The following is an 8608-nucleotide window of genomic DNA, read 5'->3' on the forward strand; positions in this document are numbered from 1 at the left end:
TGCTAGTTGAGACCCCCAAAAATGTGGCATGAAGTCATCCCAGCCAGTGAGTCTAAGCTGACAACTCATGATTTTTTTCCTGGGTCATGTGGGATATTATGTTTTGTTTATTTGTCTCCCACAATATGATGATAGATGTTGGGAATTTTTCTTCACAAGCCATACTATTTTGGAAGCTTCTGGAAATATCTGAATATTGTTAGTGTTATGGTCAGTTTAGGAATGACAAATTCCCTTCCTAGTTATAAATTTTTCTCAAAGACTTATTTATTTATTTTAGAGAGAAAGAGCAGGAGAGGGTATAGTATGGGGGAAGGGCAGAGGGAGAGAAAGAGAATCCTAGCAGACTGCTCAGAGATCATGACCTGAGCCAAAATCAAGAGTCGAACACTTAACCTAATCAACTGAGCCACTCAGGTGCCCCTCTAGTTATAAATTTTTAAAGCATGTTAATCATGTCATTGCTCACTTCAACACTGCAGATCTTGATATCACTCAAGGAAATTCTAAAAATGGTCTCCACTACTGTATTAACTTTACTGTTCTCGATAATTTTTTCTTTTTTTTTTTTTTAAGATTTTATTTATTTATTTGACAGAGAGAGGGGCAGTGAGAGAGGGAACACAAGCAGGGGAAGTGGGAGAAGAAGAAGCAGGCTTCCCACTGAGCAGGAGCCCAGTGCGGGGCTCTATCCCAGGGTCCTGGGATCATGACCTGAGCCGAAGGCAGACGGTTAACAACTGAGCCACCCAGGTGCCCCTCAATAATTTTTTCTTTCTCTTCTTTTTCTTTCTTTCTTTCTTTCTTTCTTTTTTTTTTTTTTTAAACACAAATTACCCTCTGGACTAAGCAGTATTCTCTAACCGAAGGGACATCAGGTATCAACTTAGTTAACCTCATTAACAATGAGAATAAGTGAGTAATTAATATTTGGATTTGGAACATATTATGAGATCCTGGAAGATAATTGCCAATACTTTTTAAGTGGCATGTTTCTTGGGGCACCTGGGTGGTTCAGTCAGTTGAGCAGGGTCATGGGATCCAGACCTACCTCATGCTGGGTGCTCAGTGGGGAGTCTGCTTGAAGACTCTCTCCCTCTACCCCTCCCGCATTCTTTCTCTCTCTCTCTCTCAAAAATAAATAAATCTTTTTTAAAAACAGAATGTTTCTTAAACTTATATTAACATGAATTTATATTTCTCAGCACATATGTAAACCAAAGACAAAAAGAACCATCTTGGTAGTAATCTTAGGGGCAAGAGAAATTTGGTTGGGATTTAAGTTTCCTGCAAATAACCACAGAAGTAAAAATTCACATTACCATTGTATACTATGACTAAGCCTGACTCTGTTATAATAAACTTTTTTTTCTCCAAGATTTTTATTCATTTATTTGAGAGAAAGAGTGTGCACAGAGGTAGAGGGAGAGAGAGAAGCAGAGAAGCTCCATGCTGAGCCAAGAGCAAGACCAGGAGCTCAATTCCAGATCCCAGGACCCTGGGATCATGACATGAGCTGAAATTAGACACAATCACTGAGCAACCCAGGTGCCCCTGACTCTGTTATAACTCCTAATTTGTTTTCAAGATCTCATACCTATGGTATCTTACCTAAAGGCCTCAGTGCAGATATTTTGCATTTTTCAACATTAAAGTCCCTTGTGATTAGTTCTCTTGAACTTTAAAGCATATGCATTATTAGAAACAACACTATGGCAGACAATGACATCACTAGTATAGCTCTGAGGCGTATGATTCTGTGATTCAGCTGGACAGGACAAAGTGCAGAGATCTCTTTCTAAACTCTTGGGAAAGTAATCACTCCACAAATGTCTTCTGTTTATCATTCTTCCTGGTCTTTTCTTCCTCCTCTTATCCTCATCCCATTTCCCCCTTCCAAAAAGTACAACTTTGGCTTTGTCAAGTGCTACAATCCTTGACATCAATCTAGGATTCTAAATCAAATGTCACTTCCCACTATAGTTGGATGATAAAAATATAGAAAAGGGTTTTTGTGGGGCACCTGGGTGGCTGTCAGTTAAGCATCTTACTCTTGGTTTTGGCTCAGGTCAAGATCTCATGGGTCCTGGGATAGAGCCCAGGTCTGGCTTCCAGCTCAGCCAGGGGTCCTCTTGAAGATTCTCTCCCCTCACTTGTGCAGGGGGTGCTCTTTCTCTCAAATTAATAAATCTTAAAAAAGAAAAGTAAAGAAAAGGGGGTTTTGTGTGTTTATAAAGGCTTTTTAAAAGAATAACATCATTGGATTGTTACAAGTTATGAATACTATATAAACTTTAAAAGCTTCAGTAATAATGTTGGTTTTGACCTGTAATTAAAATTCCTAACCCCTTTCCCAAGAGCTGACAAGATGGTGGAAGTGGAGCAGCAGAAGCGCACCTTCTGCAAGTTCACCTACAGCAGCGCAGTCCTTGACCAGCTTCTGGACAGTCTTAGGAGGTTGATGCAGCTGTACAGCACCCAGCAGCAGAAGAAGCGAAACTGGAGTTTGTTGGGGGGGGAAGCCACACTCACTGTTGGAGCCCCTGTGCAAAATCAAAAAGGAAGCCTCACCCCCGAAGGCATAATCCCGAGGTGCTCCTCTGGGTCATGATCATCATCCCCAAGATGGTGGGCAATGTGGGGGGCATCTAAAATGGCAAGACCTTTGACCAGATGGAAATCAAGCCCGAGATGATTGGCCACTACCTGGGCAAGTTCTTTACCACCTACAAGCTTGGGAAGCACTGCAAGCCTGGCATCAGGGCACCTACTCCTCCTGCTTCATCTCTCTCATGTAACCTATTCGGCCAATAAAGGCACAGACTTCTCTTAAAAAAAAAAACTGATTACAAAATAAGTAAAACAGAAACATCAAATAAACCAAAAGGATAAAGGAGCTTTGCCTTTATTCTTTGAGCTGCCAAAATATCTAGAAATACTTAAACAATGTGGCTACCCAGAAAGGTTTAGGAACAGAAGAAGTACTTTTTTATTTGGGGAAATACTAAAACACTGAAATCATGAATAGAAACAAAAGAAGTGCCACCTGCACTGTATTAGTTGAAATTTACAAGTACCCATCCCCCAGTAGATCACTAAACTATAACTTCACAGAATTATAACAAAATTTATCAAGCCCTTCTGATATTACTTTATGAATTGTCACATCAGCCTCCAAGGACACATGAGGCATTTCCAAATTTTTGCATTAGTTATATTTCAAGAGCTGTTCATCTGCTGGTTGATGGGCATATGCACTTTGCAAATTATGTGTAACTGGAAATCAACTTACCAATGGGATTTCCAGAATTAACTCCTAAAAAGTCAATATTAAACAGAACTATGTTAGGGTAAGCTATGATATGGCATAGTAACAAATAAAACACCAAACATCTCTTTGAATAAGAAAAGGAATGGCTTCTTTCTTACTCACAAAGTCAGTTATGCAATTTCATGTGGGGGCTTCCTTCCAGGTGGTGCCTCAAGGATCCAGAACCCTTCCATTTCATGATTTTGTCATCTTGAGCATGGGCCCTCTGATGTTAATGTAAAAGGGATAGAGACTGTGTGAATGATAATGCATGGGATTTTATGGCCAGGCCTGGAAGTGTATCTCCATTGCCCACTATCACTGGGCAGTACCTAATCACATGGCTACAAGCTAACTCCAAGGAAAGGTAAGATATGTGCACCCGGGAGGAAGATATACTTGATGTCTAGATAGTGTCTAGCTAGCTAGTTTCTACCACAAGAAACCTTGTAGTATGGTTTTGTGCAAACATTTATTATCCTGAACTAGGCCTATACAAATATCTGTAATGTTAATCTTTGCTTCTGTAATTTCAGCATAACACGACTTCTTTAAACAAGCACTAAAATGCGATTTTGTTCAAATAGGTAAGTACTGAACAACTGTGAGTATGAGGTCATGTTCCCTGATGATATGAAGAATGTGACTGTTCTATCTTGCCTGAAGATGCTGAATCATATACTTTAACTCAGTGGAGTAGACATGAGACTGATATTGTTTTATGAAAGCTAGGAGTTCAAAAGTTCTAATGACTAAATAGAAAGTCACCTCCCAGCCCCACCTTGAGAGTAACGTAAAAGAGAGCTTGAGGACAGTCCAAGACTTCTCAAAAATTAATTTTGCACTTGTCCAACATACAGAATGATCCAGACATAATGTTCTAAATCAGCATTGTCCTATAGAAGTAAACAGTGAGCCACATGTGTAATATTCTAGTGGCAGGGCATCTGCCTTAGGCTTGGGTCATGATCTTGTACTCCTCTGTCTGCTGCTCCCCTGCTTGTGTGCTCTCTCTTTTAAACATAGACAAATAAATAAAAATAAAGATTTTATTTATTTATTTGACAGAGAAAGGGAGCACAGACTGGGGGAGAGACAGAGGGAGAGAGAGAAGCAGATTTCCCACTGAGCAGGAAGCCCAATGCAGGGCAAGATCCCAGGACCCTGAAGTCATGACCTGAGCTGAAGGCAGAAGGTTAACCAACTGAGTCACCTCTGTGCCTCAGGGGAGCATTTTTTAAAAAGATTTTATTTTTAATTATGTGGGGCTCAAACTCACAACCCCAAGACCAAGAGTCTCATGCTCTACCAGAGCCAGCTAGGCATCCCTCAAGGGAGAATTTTTTACTGTCCTGGCCTCCATTCTCATTTGGCTATTTTTTAAATGTGTACTAATTTTTAAATTTTATTTTCAACTGAAAATATGAGTCAGAAGTTAAAATTCAAACTTGCAGAAACAAGAAAAACACTGAGGAAAATAACCTGAAATCATAAAGAAATTTGTGATGGATATGGTGGTGGTCTCTTAAGCTCCCCAGCTCAGCAAGCAAAGGGGTACCAAACAGGGTGGTTAATCATCATTAGGGTTTTCCAGAGAAATAGAGCCAATGGAATGGATATCTATACACACACACGCACATATTATAAAAAATCGAACGAGGGGCGCCTGGGTGGCTCAGTGGGTTAAAGCCTCTGCCTTCCGCTCAGGTCGTGCTCCTAGGGTCCTGGGATCGACACGCCCCCTCCCCTGCATTGGGCTCTCTGCTCAGCAGGGAGCCTGCTTCCCTTCCTCTCTCTCTGCCTGCCTCTCTGCCTAGCTATGATCTCTATCAGATAAATAAATACAAATATTAAAAAAAAAAATTGAATGAAAAGTCCCAAGATGGGCAGTTGGCAAGCTGGAGATCCAAAAGAGCCAATGGTGTAGTTCCAGTTCAAGTTTGTAAGTTAGAGATCCAGGAGACCCAGTAGGGTTAAGTTTCAGTCCCCAAACCAGCAAGCTCTGAACTCAAAAGCCAATAATTCAGTTCAAGTCCAAAAGCTGAAAACAAACAAACAAACAAAAAAAAAACCACGCATCCCAGTTCAGAGCAGTCAGGCAAGAAGGGCAGCCTTTATGTTCTATTCAAGTCATCAACTAATTGGATGAGGGCTACCCACAATCTGCTCTACTCAGTCCACCAATTCAAATGTTAAATCTCATCCAAAAATACCCTCACAGACATACCCAGAATAATGTTTGACCAAATATCTGGGCACTTGTGGCTCAGTCAAGCTGAAACATAAAACTTACCATCACATAATCCAAAAAGTAGAGGATGAACTTCAATACTTATTTAATATCTAGATTTTTATTGCTGTGCTTTTATGAAAAGCATTGCATTCATCACCCATCCTAGTGTTTTTTGAGGTCCAAAACCCCACAGAAAAACAAAAGCTTTGATAAATAAGTAAAAAGCTTGTAAAACTATCATTTGTACAGTGTCACTTAAAAACAAATTTTTCAGAGAAAAAAAAGGCATATAAGTGAACTCCTGTAAAGCATACTCCTTTAATACACATCCAAATGAGTAAAGAGGAAAATGTCATTTTTTATTAACAAAATTGTCACTTATTTTGACATTTTTTTTTAAAGCCCATCTCATATTACAAGCTCCAAATTAGACCCGTAAAAGATGTTTCACATTAAAATTTTAAAAGGATGTCAGGCGCTAACAACAAATCCCTATTTTCTTGGCACAGTTAACTACTTCAGGTAACAAGTAAAAGAAATTCAGAAAGACCCTATAAATATCCCTCCAGTTGGAAGGGATGTGTGCTGAAGGCATAAGCAGGGTACAAGAAGGATAAGAAATTCTTTCAGAACATATTTGATAAGGGCAGTTCTAGAAATTTCATATAGGAAATGGCACTCTACTTGGAAGAAGATGGGAGATTTGTTTGAAATTATGTTTGTAGAAGATGCACAGTTTTTATTTAGATCACACGTTCATTAGAGTGTCCAGAGAGTTTATGAGGATAAAGGTGTCCAGGAGACACCTTTTGGCAACTCTGCTGTCATCTGTTTACAGATCTCAAAGAAGGCAGGCCAGAAAGATGAACCCTTTGACTGAGCAAGCACTTCTCTCTTAAATTTTTTAATGAAAATTTTGAAACAAACACAAAAGCATATGAATTCATGTATACAAGCTTCATGTATTCATCATTTAGCTTCAACTCTTACCAGCTTTTTGCAATCTTATTACCTCTTTCCCCCACTCACACTGTTTTTTTTGGGAGGGCTAGCTATTAAAGTAAATCCTAAATATCATGTAATCTCACCCATAAATAACTCCGGTGATAGTAACAGATAAAGACATAACTACAATGGCATCATCACATTTAATAAATTTAACCCTTTAACACATATTCCTTAACATTTTCTAATACTTAGACTATATAATTTTTCTCAGTTGTTGCAAAAAAAAAAAAAACCCTTTTACAGTTGGTTTGTTTGAACAAGATTCAAAAAGATCCACATTCAACTGATATTTATCTTATAAGTCCTTGTAAGTGTAAAATAGCTCCCTTTCCCTCCTCCTCTTTTAGAAAACGCAGGGTAAAGAATTCTTTCCCTTTATTCATCAATTCTCAGGGACGCCTGGGTGGCTCAGTGGGTTGAGGCCTCTGCCTTTGGCTCCGGTCGTGGTCTCGAGGTCCTGGGATTGGGCCCTGCATTGGGCTCTCTGCTCCATGGCGAGCCTGCTTCCCCCCCCTTCCCTCTCTCTGCCTGCCTCTCTGCCTACTTGTGATCTCTGTCAAAAAAAAAAAAAAAAATAATAACACTTCACAAAACTCAGTATTGGTAAGGATGTGGAGAGAGAAGTACTCTTTTTTTTTTTTTTTAAGATTTTATTTATGTATCTGACAGACAGAGATCACAAGTAGGCAGAGAGGCAGACAGAGGGGGGGGGAAGCAGACACCCTGCCGAGCAGAGAGCCAGATGTGGGGCTGAATCCTAGGGCCCTGAGATCACGACCTGAGCTAAAGGCAGAGGTACCCACTGAGCTACCCAGGTGCCCCAAGAGAAGTACTCTAATATACAGTTGGTAGAAGTATAAATTTGTATAATTTTCCAATATGCTTCATATATTTCATTGACCCACCAATTTTACATATGTAAATTTATTTAAGGCCAGTTTCAAAAATGCCTCAGAATAAGCGAAGCTCATGTTAATTTTGGAGAAAATTTAGTTATGCACTACGATGGATTAATTTTTATCACAAAATGACAGGCAAGCTGAGAAAAGTGCCTTTTTAAAAGACATTATAAAGTGATGGACCTTAATATGCTCAAAAGACAAGAGAAAACTTAATTAAAAACTTAAAAGTTGATCCCGGGTGGTGGAGAAAAGGGAATGAGGAACATACAAGGGCTTTCATTGTATTTGTCACATTTTATTTCTTAAATTGGGTGATAAGTTCACAGGCATTTGCTATAATTCTGCCTATGTTTTTTTATTTTTTATTTTTTTAAGATTTTATTTGACAGACAGAGATCACAAGTAGGCAGAGAAGCTCCCTGCTGAGAAGAGAGCCCAATGAGGGGCTCGATCCCAGGACCCTGGGATCATGACCTGAGCCGAAGGCAGGTCAGGGGTTTTAACCCACTGAGCCACCCAGGCGCCCCTATGTTTTTTAAATTATTATTATTTTTTTAAGTAATCGCTAACCCCAACATGGGACTCAATCTCATGACCTCAAGATCCAGAGTTGCATGCTCTACCTACTACGCCAGCCTGGTGCCCTTTGGCTATTTATTTAAAATATTAGCAGCATCATTACAAAGTAAAAAATATCTTAACTGGATGAGAGACAGTGATTCAGTGAATTGTTTGGATAAAATTACATAACGTACTGATTTATTCAATTATTTATTCATTTACTGTGTTTAAATAGATGGTATCTGAGAAGACATGTTTATTTTTAAATTGAAGACATTTTTAACTATATATGAAACGTTTGGGAACTTGAAGTCAAACAGAAAAAATGTATAGCTGTAGCTATACAGAAACCTACTACAATAAAAACTTCAGGAGTAGTAAGTGTAAATGCAGGTGCTGTGCATTTGTTACACAAATACACCCAGCCTGAATTACATTCTCCAGGAATACTTCTCATCATAAGTAAGAATACACATATATCATTTGAGTACCTTTATTTGGATTTTTAAATTTTTTTTTTTAATTTTTAAAGATTTGAGGGGTGCCTGGGTGGCTCAGTTGATTAAAGCCTCTGCCTTCCGCTCAGGTCATGAT

General features: G+C 39.1%; 1 pseudogene; it reads left to right on the forward strand.

Annotated features, from left to right (window-relative positions):
* The first annotated feature begins 2368 nt into the window (after positions 1–2368).
* LOC116875657 lies at positions 2369–2814 on the forward strand (annotated as a pseudogene).
* The last annotated feature ends 5794 nt before the right edge of the window (positions 2815–8608 follow it).

Source organism: Lontra canadensis, unplaced genomic scaffold (genome assembly GCF_010015895.1).
Source record: "Lontra canadensis isolate GAN:19392208 unplaced genomic scaffold, GSC_riverotter_1.0 scaffold42, whole genome shotgun sequence".
Lineage (NCBI taxonomy): Eukaryota > Metazoa > Chordata > Mammalia > Carnivora > Mustelidae > Lontra > Lontra canadensis.